At 47.9% G+C, this 22,303-nt stretch overlaps 1 protein-coding gene across 1 annotated transcript in view; it reads right to left on the reverse strand.

Annotated features, from left to right (window-relative positions):
* TMEM41A (transmembrane protein 41A) overlaps positions 1–22,303 on the reverse strand; it is a 164,850-nt gene that overhangs the window by 22,620 nt on the left and 119,927 nt on the right. The window lies entirely within an intron of this gene.

Raw genomic sequence — 22,303 nt, forward strand, 5'->3', positions numbered from 1 at the left:
AGCTTCAGGATACCTAGTAGCATGATCCACTACTACTAGGATGTACATATTTCCTGAGGCTGTGGGAGGTTCTAGTGGACCAACTATGTCCACACCCACTCTTTCAAAGGGGACCCCCACCACTGGAAGTGGAATGAGGGGGGCCTTTGGATGCCCACCTGTCTTACCACTGGATTGACAGGTGGGGCAGGAGAGGCAAAACTCCTTAACCTTCTGGGACATATTGGGCCAGTAGAAGTGGTTGACTAACCTCTCCCACGTCTTGGTTTGTCCCAAATGCCCAGCAAGGGGAATATCATGGGCTAAGGTCAGAATAAACTCTCTGAAACCCTGAGGCACTACCACTCTCCTAGTGGCACCAGGTTTGGGATCTCTTGCCTCAGTGTACAGGAGTCCATCTTCCCAATAGACCCTATGTGTTCCATTTTTCTTGCCTTTGGACTCTTCAGCAGCTTGCTGCCTAAGGCCTTCAAGAGAGGGACAGGTTTCTTGTCCCTTACACAGCTCTTCCCTTGAGGGTCCCCCTGGGCCCAAGAGCTCAACCTGATAAGGTTCCAGCTCCATAGGCTCAGTTCCCTCAGAGGGCAGAACTTCTTCCTGAGAAGAGAGGTTCTCTTTTTGGTGTTGTGTTGCAGCTGGTTTCCCAGCTGACTTTCCTTTTCTCTTGGTAGGCTGGGCCATTTTTCCAGACTCCAGCTCTACTTTTTCACCCTGTGCCTTGCACTGTGCCCTAGTCTTGACACACACCAGTTCAGGGATACCCAGCATGGCTGCATGGGTTTTCAGTTCTACCTCAGCCCATGCTGAGGACTCCAGGTCATTTCCAAGCAAACAGTCTACTGGGATATTTGAGGAGACCACCACCTGTTTCAGGCCATTGACCCCTCCCCACTCTAAAGTTACCATTGCCATGGGATGTACTTTAGTCTGATTGTCAGCATTGGTGACTGGATAGGTTTGTCCAGTCAGGTATTGGCCAGGGGAAACCAGTTTCTCTGTCACCATGGTGACACTGGCACCTGTATCCCTCAGGCCCTCTACACTTGTCCCATTAATTAAGAGCTGCTGCCTGTATTTTTGCATGTTAGGGGGCCAGGCAACCAGTGTGGCTAAATCCGCCCCACCCTCAGAGACTAATGTAGCTTCAGTGTGACACCCGATTTGCTCTGGGCACACTGTTGATCCCACTTGGAAACTGGCCATTCCAGTTTTAGCTGGATGGGAGTTAGAAGTGGTATCTTTCTTGGGACAGGCCTTGTCTCCAGTTTGGTGTCCAGACTGACTACAGTTTCGACACCAGGCCTTTTTGGGATCAAAGTTTTTACCCTTGTACCCAGGATTGTTTTGTGAAGAGGCTCTGGGCCCACCCTCCTGTGCAGGTTTTTGGGGGCCTGTAGAAGACTCTTTACTATTTTTAATTTTGGCTGTCTCACCACCTTTCCCCTGGGGAGGTTTTGTGACCCCTTTCTTTTGGTCACCCCCTGTGGAAGTTTTGGACACCCTAGTCTTGACCCAATGGTCCGCCTTCTTTCCCAATTCTTGGGGAGAAATTGGTCCTAGGTCCACAAGATGCTGATGCAGTTTATCATTGAAACAATTACTTAATAGGTGTTCTTTCACAAATAAATTGTACAGCCCATCATAATCATTTACACCATTTCCTTGAATCCAACCATCTAGTGTTTTTACTGAGTAGTCTACAAAGTCAACCCAGGTCTGGCTCGAGGATTTTTGAGCCCCCCTGAATCTAATCCTATACTCCTCAGTGGAGAATCCAAAGCCCTCAATCAGGGTACCCTTCATGAGGTCATAAGATTCTGCATCTTTTTTAGAGAGTGTGAGGAGTCTATCCCTACACTTTCCTGTGAACATTTCCCAAAGGAGAGCACCCCAGTGAGATTTGTTCACTTTTCTGGTTTCACAAGCCCTCTCAAAAGCTGTGAACCATTTGGTGATGTCATCACCATCTTCATATTTAGTTACAATCCCTTTGGGGATTTTCAACATGTCAGGAGAATCTCTGACCCTAGTTTTGTTGCTGCCACCATTGATGGGTCCTAGGCCCATCTCTTGTCTTTCCCTTTCTATGGCTAGGATCTGTCTTTCCAAAGCCAATCTTTTGGCCATCCTGGCTAACTGGATGTCCTCTTCACTGGAGTTATCCTCAGTGATTTCAGAGGTGTTGGTCTCTCCTGTGAGGGAACCAGCATCTCTGACTATTATTTTTGGAGTCAGGGCTTGAGAAGCCCTGTTCTCCCTAGATAGGACTGGTGGGGGGGAATCACCCTCCAAGTCACTATCATCTTCATCTGTGTTGCCATCCACAGAGGGGTTGGCTCTGTCATACTCTGCCAACAGCTCCTGGAGCTGTAGTTTGGTAGGTTTGGAGCCCATTGCTATTTTCTTTAGTTTACAGAGTGACCTTAGCTCTCTCATCTGTAGATGGAGGTAAGGTGTGGTGTCGAGTTCCACCACATTCACATCTGTATTAGACATTATGCTTCTAAAAGTTGGAATACTTTTTAAGAAACTAAAACTAGTTCTAGAATCTAATTCAAACTTTTAACAAACTTTTAAACTCTAACAGAAATGCTAACAGGGACTAACACAAGGCCCTAGCAGGACTTTAAGAATTTAGAAAACTTTTCAAATTGCAAAAATCAATTTCTAATGACAATTTTGGAATTTGTCGTGTGATCAGGTATTGGCTGAGTAGTCCAGCAAATGCAAAGTCTTGTACCCCACCGCTGATCCACCAATGTAGGAAGTTGGCTCTGTATGTGCTATTTCAAAGTAAGGAATAGCATGCACAGAGTCCAAGGGTTCCCCTTAGAGGTAAAATAGTGGTAAAAAGAGATAATACTAATGCTCTATTTTGTGGTAGTGTGGTCGAGCAGTAGGCTTATCCAAGGAGTAGTGTTAAGCATTTGTTGTACATACACATAGACAATAAATGAGGTACACACACTCAGAGACAAATCCAGCCAATAGGTTTTGTATAGAAAAATATCTTTTCTTAGTTTATTTTAAGAACCACAGGTTCAAATTTAACATGTAATATCTTATTTGAAAGGTATTGCAGGTAAGTACATTAGGAACTTTGAATCATTTCAATTGCATGTATACTTTTCAAGTTATTCACAAATAGCTATTTTAAAAGTGGACACAGTGCAATTTTCACAGTTCCTGGGGGAGGTAAGTTTTTGTTAGTTTTTACCAGGTAAGTAAGACACTTACAGGGTTCAGTTCTTGGTCCAAGGTAGCCCACCGTTGGGGGTTCAGAGCAACCCCAAAGTTACCACACCAGCAGCTCAGGGCCGGTCAGGTGCAGAGTTCAAAGTGGTGCCCAAAACGCATAGGCTCCAATGGAGAGAAGGGGGTGCCCCGGTTCCAGTCTGCCAGCAGGTAAGTACCCGCGTCTTCGGAGGGCAGACCAGGGGGTTTTTGTAGGGCACCGGGGGGGGACACAAGCCCACACAGAAATTTCACCCTCAGCGGCGCGGGGGCGGCCGGGTGCAGTGTTAGAACAAGCGTCGGGTTCGCAATGGAAGTCAATGAGAGATCAAGGGATCTCTTCAGCGCTGCAGGCAGGCAAGGGGGGGCTTCCTCGTGGAAACCTCCACTTGGGCAAGGGAGAGGGACTCCTGGGGGTCACTTCTGCAGTGAAAGTCCGGTCCTTCAGGTCCTGGGGGCTGCGGGTGCAGGGTCTTTTCCAGGCGTCGGGACTTAGGTTTCAGAGAGTCGCGGTCAGGGGAAGCCTCGGGATTCCCTCTGCAGGCGGCGCTGTGGGGGCTCAGGGGGGACAGGTTTTGGTACTCACAGTCGTAGAGTAGTCCGGGGGTCCTCCCTGAGGTGTTGGTTCTCCACCAGCCGAGTCGAGGTCGCCGGGTGCAGTGTTGCAAGTCTCACGCTTCTTGCGGGGAGATTGCAGGGGTCTTTAAAGCTGCTCCTTTGGATAAAGTTGCAGTCTTTTTGGAGCAGGTCCGCTGTCCTCAGGAGTTTCTTGTCGTCGTCGAAGCAGGGCAGTCCTCAGAGGATTTAGAGGTCGCTGGTCCCTTTGGAAGGCGTCGCTGGAGCAGAGTTCTTTGGAAGGCAGGAGACAGGCCGGTGAGTTTCTGGAGCCAAGGCAGTTGTTGTCTTCTGGTCTTCCTCTGCAGGGGTTTTCAGCTAGGCAGTCCTTCTTGTTGTTGCAGGAATCTGATTTCTAGGTTCAGGGAGAGCCCTTAAATACTAAATTTAAGGGCGTGTTTAGGTCTGGGGGGTTAGTAGCCAATGGCTACTAGCCCTGAGGGTGAGTACACCCTCTTTGTGCCTCCTCCCAAGGGGAGGGGGTCACATCCCTAATCCTATTGGGGGAATCCTCCATCTGCAAGATGGAGGATTTCTAAAAGTTAGAGTCACCTCAGCTCAGGACACCTTAGGGGCTGTCCTGACTGGCCAGTGACTCCTCCTTGTTATTCTCATTATTTTCTCCGGCCTTGCCGCCAAAAGTGGGGGCCGGGGCCGGAGGGGGCGGGCAACTCCACTAGCTGGAGTGTCCTGCGGTGCTGTGACAAAGGGGTGAGCCTTTGAGGCTCACCGCCAGGTGTTACAGCTCCTGCCTGGGGGAGGTGTTAGCATCTCCACCCAGTGCAGGCTTTGTTACTGGCCTCAGAGTGACAAAGGCACTCTCCCCATGGGGCCAGCAACATGTCTCTAGTGTGGCAGGCTGCTGGAACCAGTCAGCCTACACAGATAGTCGGTTAAGTTTCAGGGGGCACCTCTAAGGTGCCCTCTGTGGTGTATTTTACAATAAAATGTACACTGGCATCAGTGTGCATTTATTGTGCTGAGAAGTTTGATACCAAACTTCCCAGTTTTCAGTGTAGCCATTATGGTGCTGTGGAGTTCGTGCAAAACAGACTCCCAGACCATATACTCTTATGGCTACCCTGCACTTACAATGTCTAAGGTTTTGCTTAGACACTGTAGGGGTACAGTGCTCATGCACTGGTACCCTCACCTATGGTATAGTGCACCCTGCCTTAGGGCTGTAAGGCCTGCTAGAGGGGTGTCTTACCTATACTGCATAGGCAGTGAGAGGCTGGCATGGCACCCTGAGGGGAGTGCCATGTCGACTTACTCATTTTGTTCTCACTAGCACACACAAGCTGGTAAGCAGTGTGTCTGTGCTGGGTGAGGGGTCTCTAGGGTGGCATAATACATGCTGCAGCCCTTAGAGACCTTCCCTGGCATCAGAGGTACCAGTTACAAGGGACTTATCTGGGTGCCAGGGTGTGCCAATTGTGGAATCAAAAGTACAGGTTAGGGAAAGAACACTGGTGCTGGGGCCTGGTTAGCAGGCCTCAGCACACTTTCAATTCAAAACATAGCATCAGCAAAGGCAAAAAGTCAGGGGGTAACCATGCCAAGGAGGCATTTCCTAACAGCGGTTATAAGGGGTAAATGCATTGCACTTGCCACTGCCATGCACAGATTAAAGGCCAACTCCTTTTGGAAAGCTAACTTAAGGTAGCTGAACGCGACCATAAATTATCCCCGACTTGGCAAGCTCAAAGGAAGGTGGCGACCCTCAAAGGTAAACTGGAGGCTACATATACAAATAGGGCAGAGATGACCCTTTTGAGATTATGGAAATCCCATTGCGACAAGGGCAACAAGATAGACACTCCCTTAGCAAGACAGCTTCGAGTCGAACAGGCCCGAGACTACATTGAGCAGGTCAAAGACGAGCAAGGGGAACACCTCACTGACGAGGGGAAGGCGAGGGCATTTAGACGATTCTATAAGCGTCTTTATCAATCAGACCACCCACCCGCCCACCCCCAAGAGTCTTATTTGAGCTCAATCCACCTACCCGCAGGTCTCTCAGGAGACGAATGACATGCTAGAGGCACCCTTTACGGCGGAGGAAGTACAGGCGGCCATTGACACCCTTACCCTGCATAAGGCTCCGGGCCCTGACGGTTTTACAGCCCTTTCTTTTTTTATAAAACCTTCTGTGTAGAACTAGCGGGTCACTTGCGGTACTGTTTAATTATATACGAGGGGAAGGTGCGGTGTCCCCATCCATGGGGGAGGCTCTGATCACGCTCATACCCAAGGCCGGGAAAGACCCTCAACTCCGTGCCTCATTCAGACCCATTGCCCTGTTGAACCTGGATGCCAAATTACACTCTAAAATCCTGGTGCCGAGGCTGGAGGATGTGATGCCGGAGCTGATACATCCAGACCAGTCTGGTTTTGTTAAAGGTCACCAGACTCATGACAACTTAAGGCGTGTCATCCACTTAATGGAAAAAGGTACACAAGAAAAAGGTCCCGGCACTACTATTGGCCTTGGACGCCGAGAAGGCATTTGACCAGGTTGAGTGGTCTTTTTTAGTGGCAACCATGAGACGGTTTGGATTTGGGGAACAATTTATATCCATGGTGATGAGCAACTATGCCTGCCCTAGATCCCGCGTCTCGGTCAATGGGGTAACATCTGAATTTTTGTATCTACTTTGAGGCACGAGGCAGGGATGCCCTCTTTCCCCTCTGCTCTTTGCGCTCAGTGTCGAGCCCTTGGCAGTGCAGATGAGGGGATGCCCAGATCTCCCAGGCATTAAATTTGGCGCAGATTCACATAAAATTTCCCTATTTGCAGACAACATTTTATTATTTGTCACTGAACCCCGTGCATCTCTTTTAGCCATACAGGAAGAACTGACGCGTTTTGAACAAGTGGTGGGGTTCAGGGTAAACACGGGGAAGTCCTATCTCCTCAATCTGACACTGCCCACTGGAGTAATGACCCAGATAGCCTCCCCGACCCCATTTGCTTGGGCCAAGACAGACATTACCTACTTAGGCATTCGGATTGTACCCCAGGTGGCTGATCTGTGTAGAGCTAACTACCCCCCTTTGATTAGGTCTCTACGAGTGTTAAAATGACTGTGCTCCCCAGATTTCTATATCTCTTTCAGAGCCTCCCCATTAAGATTCCGCCGGATTTCTTTGCGGAGACTCGAACGCTATTCACGAAATTCATTTGGCAGGGTACAAGAGCTAGGGTTTCATACAGAGTACTGGTGCGCTCCAGAGAGAGGGGAGGGTTGGCGCTCCCGGATCTCCTGCTATATAACAGAGCAGCACAACTGCGGGTCTTAGCTGAGTGGTCCCTCCGAGAGTCAGATAAGATTTGGCTGCTGCACATGGACAGAGCGGTGACAGGCAAGACCTTGTGGGATATCCCATGGAAGCCTAAGGGGGCACGACCACCAAACACATACATTAGCACACCCACCGCCACTACCCTAAAAGTGTGGGACAAGGTAACTAAAATCTATGGCCTTACTTCCTTACCCTCGCCACACACCCCTATCCAACTTAACAAGGCATTCCCACCAAGGAAATTTCCGGGACCCTTTGATCGATGGAGAGAAGGGGGCTGCTTTCGCATTGCAGATCTATACCTTGGAAATCAACTTAGGACCTTCAATAATTGCTGTAGGGACTTCCAACTCCCACAATCCGAACGTTACCATTACACACAGTTGGTGCACTGGGTCACGCAGCCACATATAAAGGAAGCAGCTACAAGGGATCTTCTCCCAGTGGAGAGATTTGTTCCAAGGGGAGGCGTGACAAAGGGGAGGAGTGACAAAGGGCAGTATTTCTACGCTATACTCTATATTAGCTATGGCACAAACAGCGCCGACCCAACAACACATCCCCTTCTGGGAGCACGTCTTGGGTGCTTCGGTGGAGGAGGACCAATGGCGCTATCTATATCAAGATATACCCAAGCAGCTAGGGAGGCTCACTACAAACTGCTTTATAATTGGTATCTATATCCGGAGAAACTTAAACTTTACCCTCAGGTGTCAGATAGATGTTGGAGGGGCTGTGGCATGCTGGAAGACTTTAAACACGTATGGTGGGACTGCCCAACGATTCGCCCCTATTGGAACGAAATTCTCTCTCATCTGAAAGAGATGCTGGGATATCCCATTCCGATCACAATGGAGCATGCCCTCTTGGGCCTTCGAGCCCAAGAACTACAGCACCAAACATACAGGGACCGGGCTATCCTGTGGCTGGCTTTTGGGCAGCGAAGACAACCCTAGCATCCTTCTGGAAAAAAGCGGATCCACCCTCTATAGCTTTGTGGTTCACTCGGTTGTGGAAAAGTCTCGCCATGGAGCGTCTGGTTGATAAAGGGGGAGGGCTCGCGCAGGAGTTTTGATTACATATGGGATCCCCTGGTTCGGGTTTCTTTCCAGGGGGCTCCCCCTCACGACTTGTAGCCCCAGATTAAGGGCCTTGCACCTCTTCCATATCTAGAAGCTGGAGTCTGAGACGGGGGGATTGGAGAGGACCCCTGTGGACCTCGAGAGGGGGACCCACAACCACCGACTCCTCTTAGCTACTCTTGACACGACCAGGGATGGATTGTTTGTTGTATGTTAACCTGTTTACTATCTTTTTTAAACTGTTTCATTTACTGTACGTGCTGGCTACGCTTACAACCTTGCATGATGACAAGCGTCCCTTAGAGCTGAGTATTCCTATTGAACAATGTAACACTTACCCCTGCTGGGGACAAACGACAAAGGGGATGGAGTTGTGTTGAGTAGTCTATGATGCTTATTGATTAAGTATGCCTGTACTGTTTTACAAAATGTCAATAAAAAGAAGATTTAAAAAAACATTTCCTGGTAGGCTGGCAGGCACCAGCCTAGTGGGAAACAGGCTACAGCACTGTCTCCGGTTCGTAAACGAGTCAGCAGCAATGCTGTAGCCCCCATGCAGCCCTCCCTGCACTTGTTCACCGCCATGAAAAGGCTGTCAGAGAACAAGGTTGTAATCCCTAGGGCCCTGGCGGATTAGGATCTCCGCCACCTCCAGACTACCGGATCCAAGATCCTAGCGGAGTTGGCGGTCCAACCACCAGGGTTTTACTGTGGCAATTGAGCGGTCCAGACCACCACACTCAAGATGAACCCCTTAGATCTGTAACTGTTGCTAGATACATGGCTGTTAAAAAAGACATAACCCCTTTATTATGTTAAGTGTTTAATGTTAAAATATCTCAGTCAACATATCTCACTAAAGCAGACATATGAGTTGATACATTAAATTGAAAACAGCAAAATAAAACTAAGGCCTGCGAACAAAGAGATCCATCTGGAGTACTATAGCAAACTATACATACTACCCAAAAATCAACACTTAAAACATGAACCTGCCCAGTAAAGACAAGCACACCCAACACACTAAAATAACCAAACTGTACCCTTAAAGCACAGATTCGGACTACCCTTTTGCCACTAGCTCTCAAATCTAGAATTGTAGGCACCAATGCAAGTTGTTAGAGCCCACCTTTTTTGGATGACTGAAAACGATGAAATAAAAGCAAAATCATTTAGCTATCCCAAAAAGAAACATGTTTGTGCTGCTTATTGTATTCACTTGCAGTATGATCAACTGAATTTCAGAGTAAGTCAGTCACCAACCATGTCATCTCATTGACAGGCTACAAAAGTTGCAAAACCAGCAAGTGCCTTAAAATTTGCAAAGACATTCACATCAAAAATACATGTATGGTTTATCTGCATTACTTGCAAAGCCTTCAGGCTGAAATGAATAGAATACACTCTCTCCAGCCCTTCACCCCCCTGGGTCTTTTCACCACATGATCAGACTCTTTTGCCCCCACCTCAATGTCCAAAGCAGGCTTTCACAATTCTTAAGAAACTGAAAGGAGATAGGTAAAACAATTAAAAATTCCCACATAATATTATGCTAAACCCTTTACTTGCTGCCAGAGACCAGTAAAGTGCTATGGACCCTAGGTTTTAAGCAAGCATCTGAACTGTGCACAAATATATCATGACTTCTCTTGGATATAACTCTATCTACAAGACCCCTGAAATTATTTTCCTCCCTTCACGTCGTAACTGCTGCCCTCCCAGGGATGAAAGACAAAAGTGTCTGATTCCAACAGCATTCAGAACTTAGTGGGTACTTTATACTATCTGTGTAGGAGAGTAGGTAACTGCCACTCCACTATTTATTTCCCTTTTATTTCAACATTTCACACAAGGTGCTAAATTCATATAAATCAATGTGGTCAACTTTATGAGAGACAGGTTATTTCCAGACCTCTGTGGACCCAACTGTATTGGATTTTTTGTCTATAGCACTTTCAACCATTTGCAAATTCACTGGCTGTTGCTTCCACTTTTTTCGTAGTTCCTCATGCTTAATAAAGTATTGCAGTACAAAAGCACCCCTTCATATCCGCATGTGCTTTACCAGGTACTTTCTGATATTTTTGGATGATAGCCTTGGGTTGATTTCTAGTAACGTTAGTGGCGTAATTACATATGTTCTTCCAAGTTGTAAGTAGACAAGGTTCCCTCAAATAGTGCCCGCTGTAGTCCCGTAATTTATTTCTCAACATGATTGTCATTGATTCCACCATTTTCATTGCCATTCACTTAGTGGTCCCTCTAACCATTATTCCAGAAATGTATATTTTTCTAACCTAATCAAATTGGTGGATGTCTGACACCAAAAAGGGAAGGGCATTTGTTTTTCCTAAGATTTTATTTGTCCCTCTCATTTTATTCAGAACGCCTATTGACATGGGACATATCCAAAATATGTGCCAATAGGCCATTCTTTGAGTGCAGGTACTCCAACTGTATGCTTAGATCAGTGTGCCAATTTGGTTAGGAATCTCTAGAACCTTTTGTTTAACTTTCCATTGGAAATCTATCACTAGTGATTGTCATCTTCTTTGGCGAAAGATGTGTTCTCTTTCTCTGTTCATCTCTTATTCACACCCCTTTTTCATACCTTTTAGATGTTTCATACAAAATCAGAAAACCACTTGTCTATTGATTTTTGGTGTTTGACTGAGTGTTGTCGCCAAACTCTTGGCACATTTATTTAATGGCATGGAATTGTGAACAGAAATGTTTTACAAAAGAACAGTAGCGGCACCTAGTATCTTAAGTGGGTGGATTGTTAAAGAAATCATGGGTTTTAGTGCATATAGTGGGAGTTTTATATATTGCAAGTAAAAGAAGCATGAAGACAGACAGATATAACAATAATACCGTGACTAAAATGCTCATTTATAAATGGAGCCTAAAAATAGACACACAATACAACATAACTGAAACTTACATATTTACAGTGAGTGAGAGGTAAAATCAGGTAAAATTTTTATTTAAAGTAAATATGCAGGACTGATTGATTATAGATAGTGAAGTCAAGGGAGGCAAGTAGGTGAAAGGCTCAGAATTTCAATGGAGAACAGGGTGGTTTGGGTGATACCATGATTATTCTGGCCGACAGCGGTATGATTAGGGAGGTGTTGGAAGAAAGCTTAAAAATATGCTATGAGTAGCTTTATAAAGGACTGTTGGTGATAGGTGAAATGCTCTGCTTTTTGCATTAAACCAGCCAAAATGTTGGCAATAGGAGGTCAGTAAAGTGTTCTTGTGGCAGAGCTAATAAGCCTGCCCAGCTGGGCAAAGGAGTAGATAGGAAGGAAGGCCCACAACTAGATTATTACAATAATTCAGTTTTAATCATTACCTTTCTCTTCCGTGTGGAATAGACTTTGGCGGTATCCGGCATGCCGTATTACGAGTCACACAAAGCACACAGCCAAATCCCAGACTGCCAGGATGACAGAAGGCGGGAGATAGTCAGTCCCACCACCAGCACTGTCATGCCAATCACATTCCACCCCCCAAATTACGATCCACAAATCAGCACAACAGTCTTTGCACTGGCATGTGAACCGGCACAGTCAAAAACACACGTCAGCCACAAGACCACACCCACTTGGGACAGTTAGAAAACCCCACATCTGACACACATTCACACACAACACTATAAAAAAAACACCCGCACACAATCCACAATCCTTTGCAACTCAAATGACGTTCACAGACAGTAAGGAGCCAACAACATACGATTTTGCACCTGTACAATATAGGCACTTTTAGATAGCTCACTCAGCACACACCACACAACTGCACGAACAACACTATACACCCACATCGACACAGCACACAAACACCACAAAACAAATAGCACACACATCCAAGCACCCCAAATCCCACCAAGCACCTAACACTGCACCCTTGCACACAACCACCCCCCCTCACAACAAAACCACCATGTCCAGTGAAAAGCACCCACGCTTCACAGATGAAGAGCTAAGGGTCATGGTCGATTAAATCATCAGGGTAGAGCCATAACTGTTAGGAGCACAGGCCCAGCAAACATCAATAGCTAGGAAAATGGAGTTATGGCAGAGGATCGTCGATGGGGTCAACTAGATGGGCAACCATCCACGCACAATTAAGGAGATCAGGAAGAATTGGAATGACCTACGGGGGAAGGTGAGTTCCATGGCATCACAACATCAGATTACCATCAACAAGACTGGCAGTGGGCCTCCACCACCAGAGTTTGTATCGTGGGAGGAGAAGGTCTTTGCCATCCTGCATCCTTAGGGCCTGACTGAAATAACCGGAGGACTGGACTCTGAAAAGTCACTAACACTCTCCTCGCACCAAGTACTCCTCTCCAGCATGCATCCCTACCACCCATCACTCCCCAAGTCACCCTATTTCCCACTCCACCTCCCACCCAATCACCAAATGGCCCTCCCCTGCATGCCACTCCACCACCCAGCCACTATCCCCACACAATCGGATACCAACTATCACAATGCACCTGCCCAGCCACATGACAAGCTGAAATGCCCACATCACAGTGCAACACCTGCATGACTACCTATTGCACCCACTACACCTACTGTGTGCTACAACTGAGCACCACTACATGGCAATAGCAGCAATGCAATGTTGATTCCTTAAATCGGATTGGAACATGGTATCCATTTCTATATCCTGACCCACAAACTATATCAACGGTGCTGCATCTGTCATTGCCATAACTGGGATACAAGTCAAGCCACAGTATGCATCACACAATGTCATTACCAATCACACCTCCACTATTTAACTCTCTCTCCACAGGTAGCCCTGCCACTGCCACCGTGCAGAAGATGCCTGAGACAGCCAGCCCTCCCCAGGATGCCTCCCCACCCTGTGACATTAACAGCACAGCCAACCTCTCGTCCCCAGACCTGTGTCCCAAGGACTGTTCAATCAGCAGTGTGCCCCACAGTACAGGGACCAGAATCAACCCCTCACATCCAAGACGAAGGTGGTCATGGTGTAACTGGGAGTGGGCACATCCTAATGTGTGGGAGGGATGTGTCAACTGACCAGGCAACCATCTCCCAAGTCCTGGGAGCGCACCTGCAATCCCAGGACAAGATGGGTCAGATACTCACCATCTTGCTGGAAAACCAGAGGCTGCATAGGAAAAACCACCTGGAGGTCATGCAGGAGTGACAGGCTCACAATTATCACCACCATTCTACGTGCAACCTCCACTCACCAGCAGACCCCTTCCCCTAGCCGCATACCAACGGAGCCTTCAACATCTTCTGCAGCTAGTAGAATGAAGGCCCTCTCTGAGGAACCACAGGCCACTAGCACCGCTCCCTCTAACTGAGGAACCCCGCCAGCCCATGCAACACAAACTTGGCCATCCATCCAGACATCCTGCAGAAGCTGATGCCAAGACCAAACCTACTGCCAGGAAGTGACCCACACCTGAACATTCTTCCTTGTGTGACACTGAGACACCCTGTTGATTGGCCAATGTCATGTCTCCATTATTCTATTGTATCCAGGACACTGAACCTTTACTACCTATCTGGCCCACCTATTCTGATGATTTCATCCATCATGCCCCTACTCATCACCTACTGGACAACAGAAGCACAATAAACACCATAGAACACAGCAACTGCGTTTGTGTCTTTATTGTAACATGTTCCAATGTGTGGTCACCAGGAAGTAATGTGTGTCAATCCACATTCACCATAAGTCGGTTACATGGATAGGGGAGGGAGGCTTCACGAGCAGGTTACACTGAACCTCAGACATGTTCCAAAATCCTTTTGTCAAGGGAGCCACTTGTTCAGCCAGACACCAGAGGGGCCCCACTAAAGCAACCTGTAAGTAGACCAAGACAGGGACAACCATCAGGATAAGAGTTGTGGGGGCTCACACAACATACATGCAGTACACTGTAGTCAGTCCCAGTGTGAATTGTCAAGTGGCAACGGAAAACAGTATACCATAGCATATTCATAATCTCCAGAAACACATTACCATTGCTCACTAGCTCACAGCTGATATGAGACAACAAAAGACACGTACAACTGTTAGGAGAGGCTAGTGTCCATGAATGAAAATGGGAAGAGTCAGGATACTGACTGATACACACTACCCAATCTATAGTTGACAAAACATCTGCTTTGGAGTTTGCAGGACTGAGAACACACCACATGCCTGTACATAGGAGATACCAACCTGCATCAACAACACATGTCAGACTTTAGATAAGTAAGACAGCTTCCGATGGGCAATCTGTCTCCCACCACAGGCCACACAGAAAAACATGTACACTGGACACCTCCACTGATGTAACTGACAAGGAGGAACAGTATCAGAAGGCAGATAGGAAATCAGAGACATGACAATGCACATTACACACACCTGAATGTCACTGGAAGTATTGGTTGATAAGCTCAGTCCTCCATGCAGCTGCACATTCATCATCCTCATCATCACTTCTTATGTCACCTTCATCAGCCACTGGTCCAGCTGCCACCTCTTCATCTTCCAATAATGGAATGTGAAGTCTCAGGGCTAAATTGTGTAGCATGCAGCAGCCAACAATGATGTGGCAGACCTTTTGCGGAGTGTAGAGCAGGGCACTTCCAGATATGTGGAGGCACCTGAATCTGGCCTTCAGTAGCCCAAAAGTCCTTTCTTTACACACCTCGTCCTGCTGTGGGCCTCATCGAAACAGTATTCCCCATCCGTTGTAGTTCTCTCACTGGTGTCAAAAGCCAGGAAAAGTTAGCATAGCCAGAGTCACCTGTGTGCCCAGAGGTGTGACCCGCCAATATACCGGCAGACACAGGGCAGAATGGGATGACATGTGACATTACAGTTGCACACATAATATTGCATCCATACCAATTAGCCAGGCCCTCTCTCTCTGTAGTTGTGCCATCATGTGTGGGGCATTGATGTTCCTCAGTATGTAGGAGTCATGGAAACTTGGCCGTAACCTGGGAGATATACTGGTCTGCGAGACACACGACCTGGACATTGATGGAATAAAAGTTTTTTGTGTTCCTGTACACTTGTTCATTGGCCCTGGAAGGAACCAAAGCACTGTGGGTGCAATCTATGGTCCCTATCACGAGGGATGTGTCCCATATCATAGAAGTCAGCCTTCACAGTGGGGAAATCCGCACGCTGGGAGAACCTGATGTAGCTATCCATGTGTTTCAGAAAAGCACACAGTACATCCTGCAACACATGTCTGAGCATGCAGGGTGACATCCCTGCTGCCAAGCCCACTGTAATCTGGAAGGAGCCTGAGTCAAGGAAGTGTAGTACTGACCAAACCTGTACTGTGGAAGGGGTGACATAGGGATTACATATGACAGCCAATAGATCCTGCTCCAAATGATTACACAGTTCCATGATGGTCTGATGATTCAGTTGATAGGTGTATATGATGTGCCTCTCCTCCAGGGTAGCAAGGTCGACTATGGGGCGGTACACCAGTGCATTTCTTATTCTTTCCATTGCACGATATCTAGGACATAGCGAGGAAAATTTACAATTGATGTTCAAAATACACGTGCTGTCTAACACTAAACTTGTATCACACAAACGGTGTAGACATGGCGCTAAAGTTTACACATACCATATAGGGCACATTGACATACTGTGTATGCCATCCTAGCTGCCCATTGCAGCCCCGGACCAAGAGCATGTCAGTCACTAACCATGTGTAATGTTCCATGTTACGGCAGCCTATTTCCCTAGAACGGAACGTGTATGTACCAATTTCAGTGCCACATATGGTTCTCCCACCAATGAGACATCAAGTGAAGCACATGTACTGGAATTCACAGTCGCAAATCTAACTACACTGTGCCATTCATAGCACATGTATGGGCCCAGCCATGAGGGCAAAACATAGGCCAACTCTGCATGATGAACAAAAGGCTGGCATGATGCACATTTTTGCTCTACAAGCCATGAAATGTGTTTAAAGTGGCAGCCGCTTGTCCTGCACGCACAGGACAGATGGAAATGACCTAATTCCGTCAGCGTATATCGTCATGGTGGTAGGCGGTTGCAACCGCCGTGTAACTAGGGCCAATGATTATCACCGTCGGCGGGGACGGTCATGTACACTACTGCTGTGACCGCCATTTTCTGCCACGTAGCTCACTGGACTCCTGACACTCGTCCAAACAAGACCTCCACTATGTGAGCTGCTGTGTACACTCTCTGGGAGCCATCATGCCACGTCCTGCAGGTGATAGGGCCCCTTCACTCAGTAGGAGTTGAAGAAACTTGTGGACGGGGTCCTAACCCAGCATGGAGAGCTGTATGGGGCACCAGAGGAGCAGTTGAGTCCAATTCCATTTTCCTGTGCGATTGTGTGATAGGGGTGTGTGTGTGTGTGTGTGTGTGAGGGCGTAAGGCGTTGCCACACCGCACAGGGAGTGGATGTATGCAGAGGGCATGAAGTAAAAGATTGTGGCTTGAAGAGACGTTAGTGTGGGCTAGTGATGTGCATGATGTGTGTAGTCCACTGCTGCTGATTTGGTGCCACTCTACATGACTTTTTCCTTCTGTGTCACCCATGCAGGTCAGCGTCTATCAGAAAAAGGGGATCTGGTATGCCAACGCCAAGCAAGTGCGGACCCTGGGGGTCCATAGCCGGCAGAGCACCCACTGCAGAAAGCAGTGGGAGGACCTGAGACTCTGGGCCCGGAAGATCACAGAGGCCTAGCTGGGGACGTCCTCCCAACAAGGAAGGTGTGCCTGTCAGACCCTGACACCCTAATGGCCTGCATATTGGTGGTGGCCTACTCTGAGGTGGATGGGCGCTCGAGGGGAACACAGCAGCCACAAGAGGGTAAGTACAGGCTCTCACCTCGCACATGACAGGCCTTGTTTGGGAGGCTTACTTGTGCGCAGATGTGCATGTGATCAGTGGTAGATGCACATCGACAATGGATATCAGTCACCCTGGCAGGCTCTGAATCAATTATGTGGGACAATACAATGCTGGGAGTGCATATCCAATTGACATATTCAATTGGGTGAGTGTGGACACCCTACGTATTGTGTCAGACCAGCTGCTTCCATCTGCATCAGTGTACCTGAGGTGTAGGTGCTATCACACCAGTATTTGTCTCCCACAATGAGTGAGGCAATCTCCATATTTTGTACAGTAGCTGACATGAACTTGTTATGGGGGTGGCATCAGGGGTCCACTACATGTATGGCCTCAAGGGGACAGGATTTTGGGCACGGTATCTTACCATGCGGAAACATGTTTACTTAAGAGTGTAGGAAATGTGTAGGTAAACAACCATGGCATTCTGATACGTGACTCTGTGGGCAAAGAGCACAGCAAATTTTCTTATTGAAGCTATCATTCTGTGGACTTGCCTTTCCTACAATGGTATGGTACTAGATGTGGCAAGTCCCCTGGGAGGTCCCCGGAGTCCAATCATAATGTTTACATGTCATGCATGACATTGCCTTGGTAATTACAATGCTGCTAGGCAGTGTTTCAGCCTTGACCAATTCACTTAGTCAAAATGTTTCCACAAAAAGTCAGGTTTTTTACCATTGCACCTTGATTTACGCAATGTGTTTTTTCAGGAATGGCGTGTCATTGTCATGGCATGGCCTGCCATAATATATGTGAAGATACGTACATGTTGATCTGTGTAAATGGTAGGTAGGCATTGACCCTTTTGCACCCTACCTTTCTCTCTCTTCCTCCCTCTCCTCCTCTGTCTTTGTGTGCATCAGCATCATCAGGCGAAGGAGAACCGATGAGTGGGGAAGCAGCAGCCCAAGGGACCCAGGAGGCAGATACCAGTCGAGTCGAAGGGACAGTGGGACAGAGGGTGAGGGGAGTGTCACGGAGGGAGACCAGATCAATTACATTATCTTCGGATTCTTCCTCCGGTGGATGTTCTCTGGCAGTGGCAGACCCATCTGGGACCAGCCCAGCACCATCCCTGTCTGCCACCCCCTTAACAGCACCGCCCTACCTGTTGATCCCCATTCAGTTGCCAGTGCTCGTTCACCCAGGAGTGTGGGTGTCTCCTTCGCCGCAGGCACCTATGCCCCTGCCCCAATCAGCCCTGCTGCCCTCAGTGAGGACACTACTGACCTTCTGGGGTCCTTCTCTGTGGGTCAGACAACCATTGTGAATGCCATCCAGGGCCCGGCAGCTCAGGTACAGCAGAGCAATGCCTACCTGGAGGTATTCATGGTGCCCTGTCTGGCCTGCAGAGATCCTTCCAGGCTCTGACCTCCTCGCTGACAGCAGCCAGTGTCCCTTTGTCTTCCGACCCCCCCACCCCAGCTGCCTCAGCCCAATCTGGTACCCCTCTCCCCACACCCATCCAGAGCCCACAGTCAGACCGCCATTCATCCACCTTAACAGAAACAGTCTGCAGTGACAAACACAAGCACCGCAATACCCAACACCAGCATGTAAACAGACAACACCCACCTGTACACACACCATCCACTCCCTACACTGACCCCCACACCACACCCTCCTTCACAAACACTACACAACTCACACATGCTGCCATGACACCAACACTCCCTGATCCAGCCACAAGTCCCATCATTCCCAGTCACCACACTTCCAGACCCACATACATCCACCCCATTCACCACATGCACACTCGCCACAACTACCAACACCCCCACACGCAGCACATTCACCTTACCAGCAGGCACCACCCCAAAAGACAGTCACCCATCCACCATGGCAACTCCCTTCACCTCACCCCCCACTTCTCCAACACCTATATGCCGGCAGTCACCCAGCCAACAGACACCCAGCATACACATGCCTTCAACCCACGCACCTGCACCCAAAACACCTGTAAGAACATACCTCACAACCTGTCCCTCCACACCCAAACGCTTTTCCCACAACCACCCTTGTGTCCCTAAGAAAAGATTCATGTACGAGTTTTCCCTCTTCCCTTCCACCCTCCCACCTGTGGTTCCCTGAAGCACCCTGTGTCCCTTCTTAGCCCAGCCCTTACACCTCCCAGTCCTCCCCTACCCCCTCTGCTGTTGCCCATGCCCTTTCCTCCTGTAAAAAAAATCAACTCCCCCACCTCCAAAATCCAAGGTCACCCCTCCCAAGCCCAAAGTGAAGGAGCCGGCCCCAAAAACTGAACAGAAACCAAAGCCCTCCCTGCCTAAACCAAAACCCGAGCCCAAGGACCCCCCTCCCAAGCCATAACCCCCACCTATGCCTTCCACCCCATCTCACCCCGAGGTGCCTGCCTGCCCCCTTGACGCCCCATCATGAGGAGGCCACTTTGCAGTCAGGAGTCAAGTTGGGACAATGACAAAGGCCATATGTGCCTTGGGCACTTGGGACATACTGGACTGGTTATTTGGCCTATTTTGTATATAGTTTGGCAGATTGGTAGTTCTGCCTAATGTATACGGGCCAACCTGCATGTTGGTTTTGATGGTTACATACTAGTCCTGCCTTTTTTCCTTCAACATGGATGTGTTGCATCTGTGCGATTTGGTTTGTGTGTGTTATGTGTATGTGATGTATTGTGTTGCAGCATGAGTTGTGTAGCTAACTTGTACATTATACTTGGTGTGATGTTTTATGATGGTATTGTGTGGTTTTTGTGTGTGCAACCGTGTGTGTGGTGATGGATATGTAATGTGCTTTCTGTGTTGTGTGGACGTGGTGTGACATCTGACATGTTGTATGGCAGTGTTTTGGTATTGATTGGTTGTGTGCGGCTGTTATGTGTTGCTGGCAGTATGTGTTGTCACGTGGAGGTGTGCAGTGTTCTTCCTTGCCAATGCGTTTGTGTGGTTCTGGTAGTGATATTGTTGTGACACTCAGTGGTGTTGTGTATGATTGTGCTAGACAGTGGTGGTGATGTGTGTGTGTGTGGGGGGGTGGAGGTGGTGTGTGTTTGGCACATGTATGTTGGCCATGGGGGGGGGGGGGCGGGAGGTGTGTGTGTGTGTGTGTATGGCCATTTCTAGATGTTCCGACTGTGGCTGCCCGTGTACTAATAGCCTTCCCTCCAGCATGTGCTAGGTGGGTGTACTTATGGTTGCTGTCTTCATCCCCGTAGCTGGTTCTGGAATCGTAGTGCAATCAGGAGCAATGGGAAGACTGAGTTCAGGTTCCATGGCGGCTCCAGACGTGTTTTTATTTTCTGAAGGGGAGTGTCTCCTTTTATACTGTTCATTTCTGCCAGGGTTTTGGTGGCGGTCCGACCACCCCGGAAATTCTGGCGGTGTGCAACCTCGTGATATGCTCAGCAGTAATATGGTCCCCACCGGACTGGAGATGCCAGACGCCGATTGCGGGGGTCCATCCGCACTGGCGGTTTATTGGCTATGTTCCGTTGGGAACACCCCCATAGTCATAATATGGCAGCTTCTCCACCAACCTGGCAGCGGTGCAACCGGCACCTCCACCGTGGAGCAGTGTCATTGAGTGAAAGAAAGAGAAACAAAAGATTGGTTGAAGGTGTTTTTTTATTTTGTTTGGAGAACTGTGAAAAATGCAACAAATTTAAAGCACTGTGTGTAGGTACTGGATATGCGAGCGTATTTGAAGAGAAAGATAACATACAGATGAGCTTTATGGGAGACAGCAAGAGGCCTGGTGGTTCGTGGACTAGAAGCATCAAAGTGCTGGATGTATTGACTGATTTGATTACTGTGATGAGGTCTGCATGGGAAATGGTGTAAAAGCCCAAGAGCAGAATGAGTTTGGGCGCTAAGGGTAGTGTTGGAGGGTGAAGGTGGTGCTGTAAATAGTAGAAAAGGTTTCACAAATAATAGTGATTTTAAGTATGAGGCAAAGTTATTAATGAGTGAAGACTAATAGGTGTGCATGGTGTCGAGTAGGGTGTGAGGGTACATGCAAGTCGCTGTGAGTGGGGTTGAAGTGAGATAATACGTAGCCTGACCATGGTCTAGCATATGTGATAGTATGTCTATTGTCAGTTTATCAAACATATTATAAGTGGATTTATTTCTATAGAGGAATGCTTGAGAGAGGATGTTCAGTGAGGCACAAGACTGAGGATGAGACTGCAGCACACTCTGAGCCAGCATATAGTACATTATTATACGAAAATAGTCATTTACATTGGTGGTAGATTGTAACACTTCTAAAGATGTTAAAAGTTTTACAATTCCTATCTGTCCAATCCACTTTCACACCGCACTTTCCAAGGGACTCAGGCAATTCCTGCCTGCAAAGCGTAGATGTTAGACTTAACCAAAGGTGTCACAGGAAGCAATGCCGGGTCCCAACTCCCCATTCAACCTGTACACGGACCTTGGAGGTCCAGAAAAAATTTAAGCCCATGCAGAAGACGACATAGGTGCTGAGACTTCATCTGTTCCAAGATTGAGAAAACAAGATAACTGGTTCCAGAGAAACTGGAAGTTAAGCAGTGAGAGCCTAGAATGAGAGCAATCTGTATGTGACTCCACTGTCATAATTGATAAAGTCTTATGGCTTTCAGGTGGCTTCCTATGTGGATGATCCACAAATCATAGTGCCGATTGGTAAGGATTGGATAGAGGTGGATGCAAGATTTAGGTCCTGTATGGCTGAGATTAGCAGCTGGATGAAACAAAACTGATAAATGGTGACAAAATGGAGATTCTGTTCTTTGGGTCCAGTAGCGCCATTTAGAACAGTACTGGGTGGATGGAAATGTGCGTCCCTTTACCCACTCCTGTGACAGAAGCAAAGAACCTAGGAATGTTTTTGACCAGGAACTGACCTTTGAGGGGCACATTAGTAAGACAGTAAAGACAAATCACTGGATACTTAAAATGTTCAGTTCTGCACTTTATTCTAGTGGAGCTTAAGGTTCCTGTAGTCTTAGTGCTTATCTCACGCCTGAATTATTGCACTGCCATTTTTCTGAATGTGCTAAGTACTCCCTCAACAAGCTGCAATTCATCCAAAATGGGGCAGCACGTTTGATTCTCGGGCTCCTGAAAAGCCACTCGGTGAGGGAGGGCTTGAGGTCCCTTCACTGGTTCCAGACTAGAAAACGGATTAG

This window comes from Pleurodeles waltl, chromosome 3_1 (genome assembly GCF_031143425.1).
Source record: "Pleurodeles waltl isolate 20211129_DDA chromosome 3_1, aPleWal1.hap1.20221129, whole genome shotgun sequence".
Classification (NCBI taxonomy): Eukaryota; Metazoa; Chordata; class Amphibia; order Caudata; family Salamandridae; genus Pleurodeles; species Pleurodeles waltl.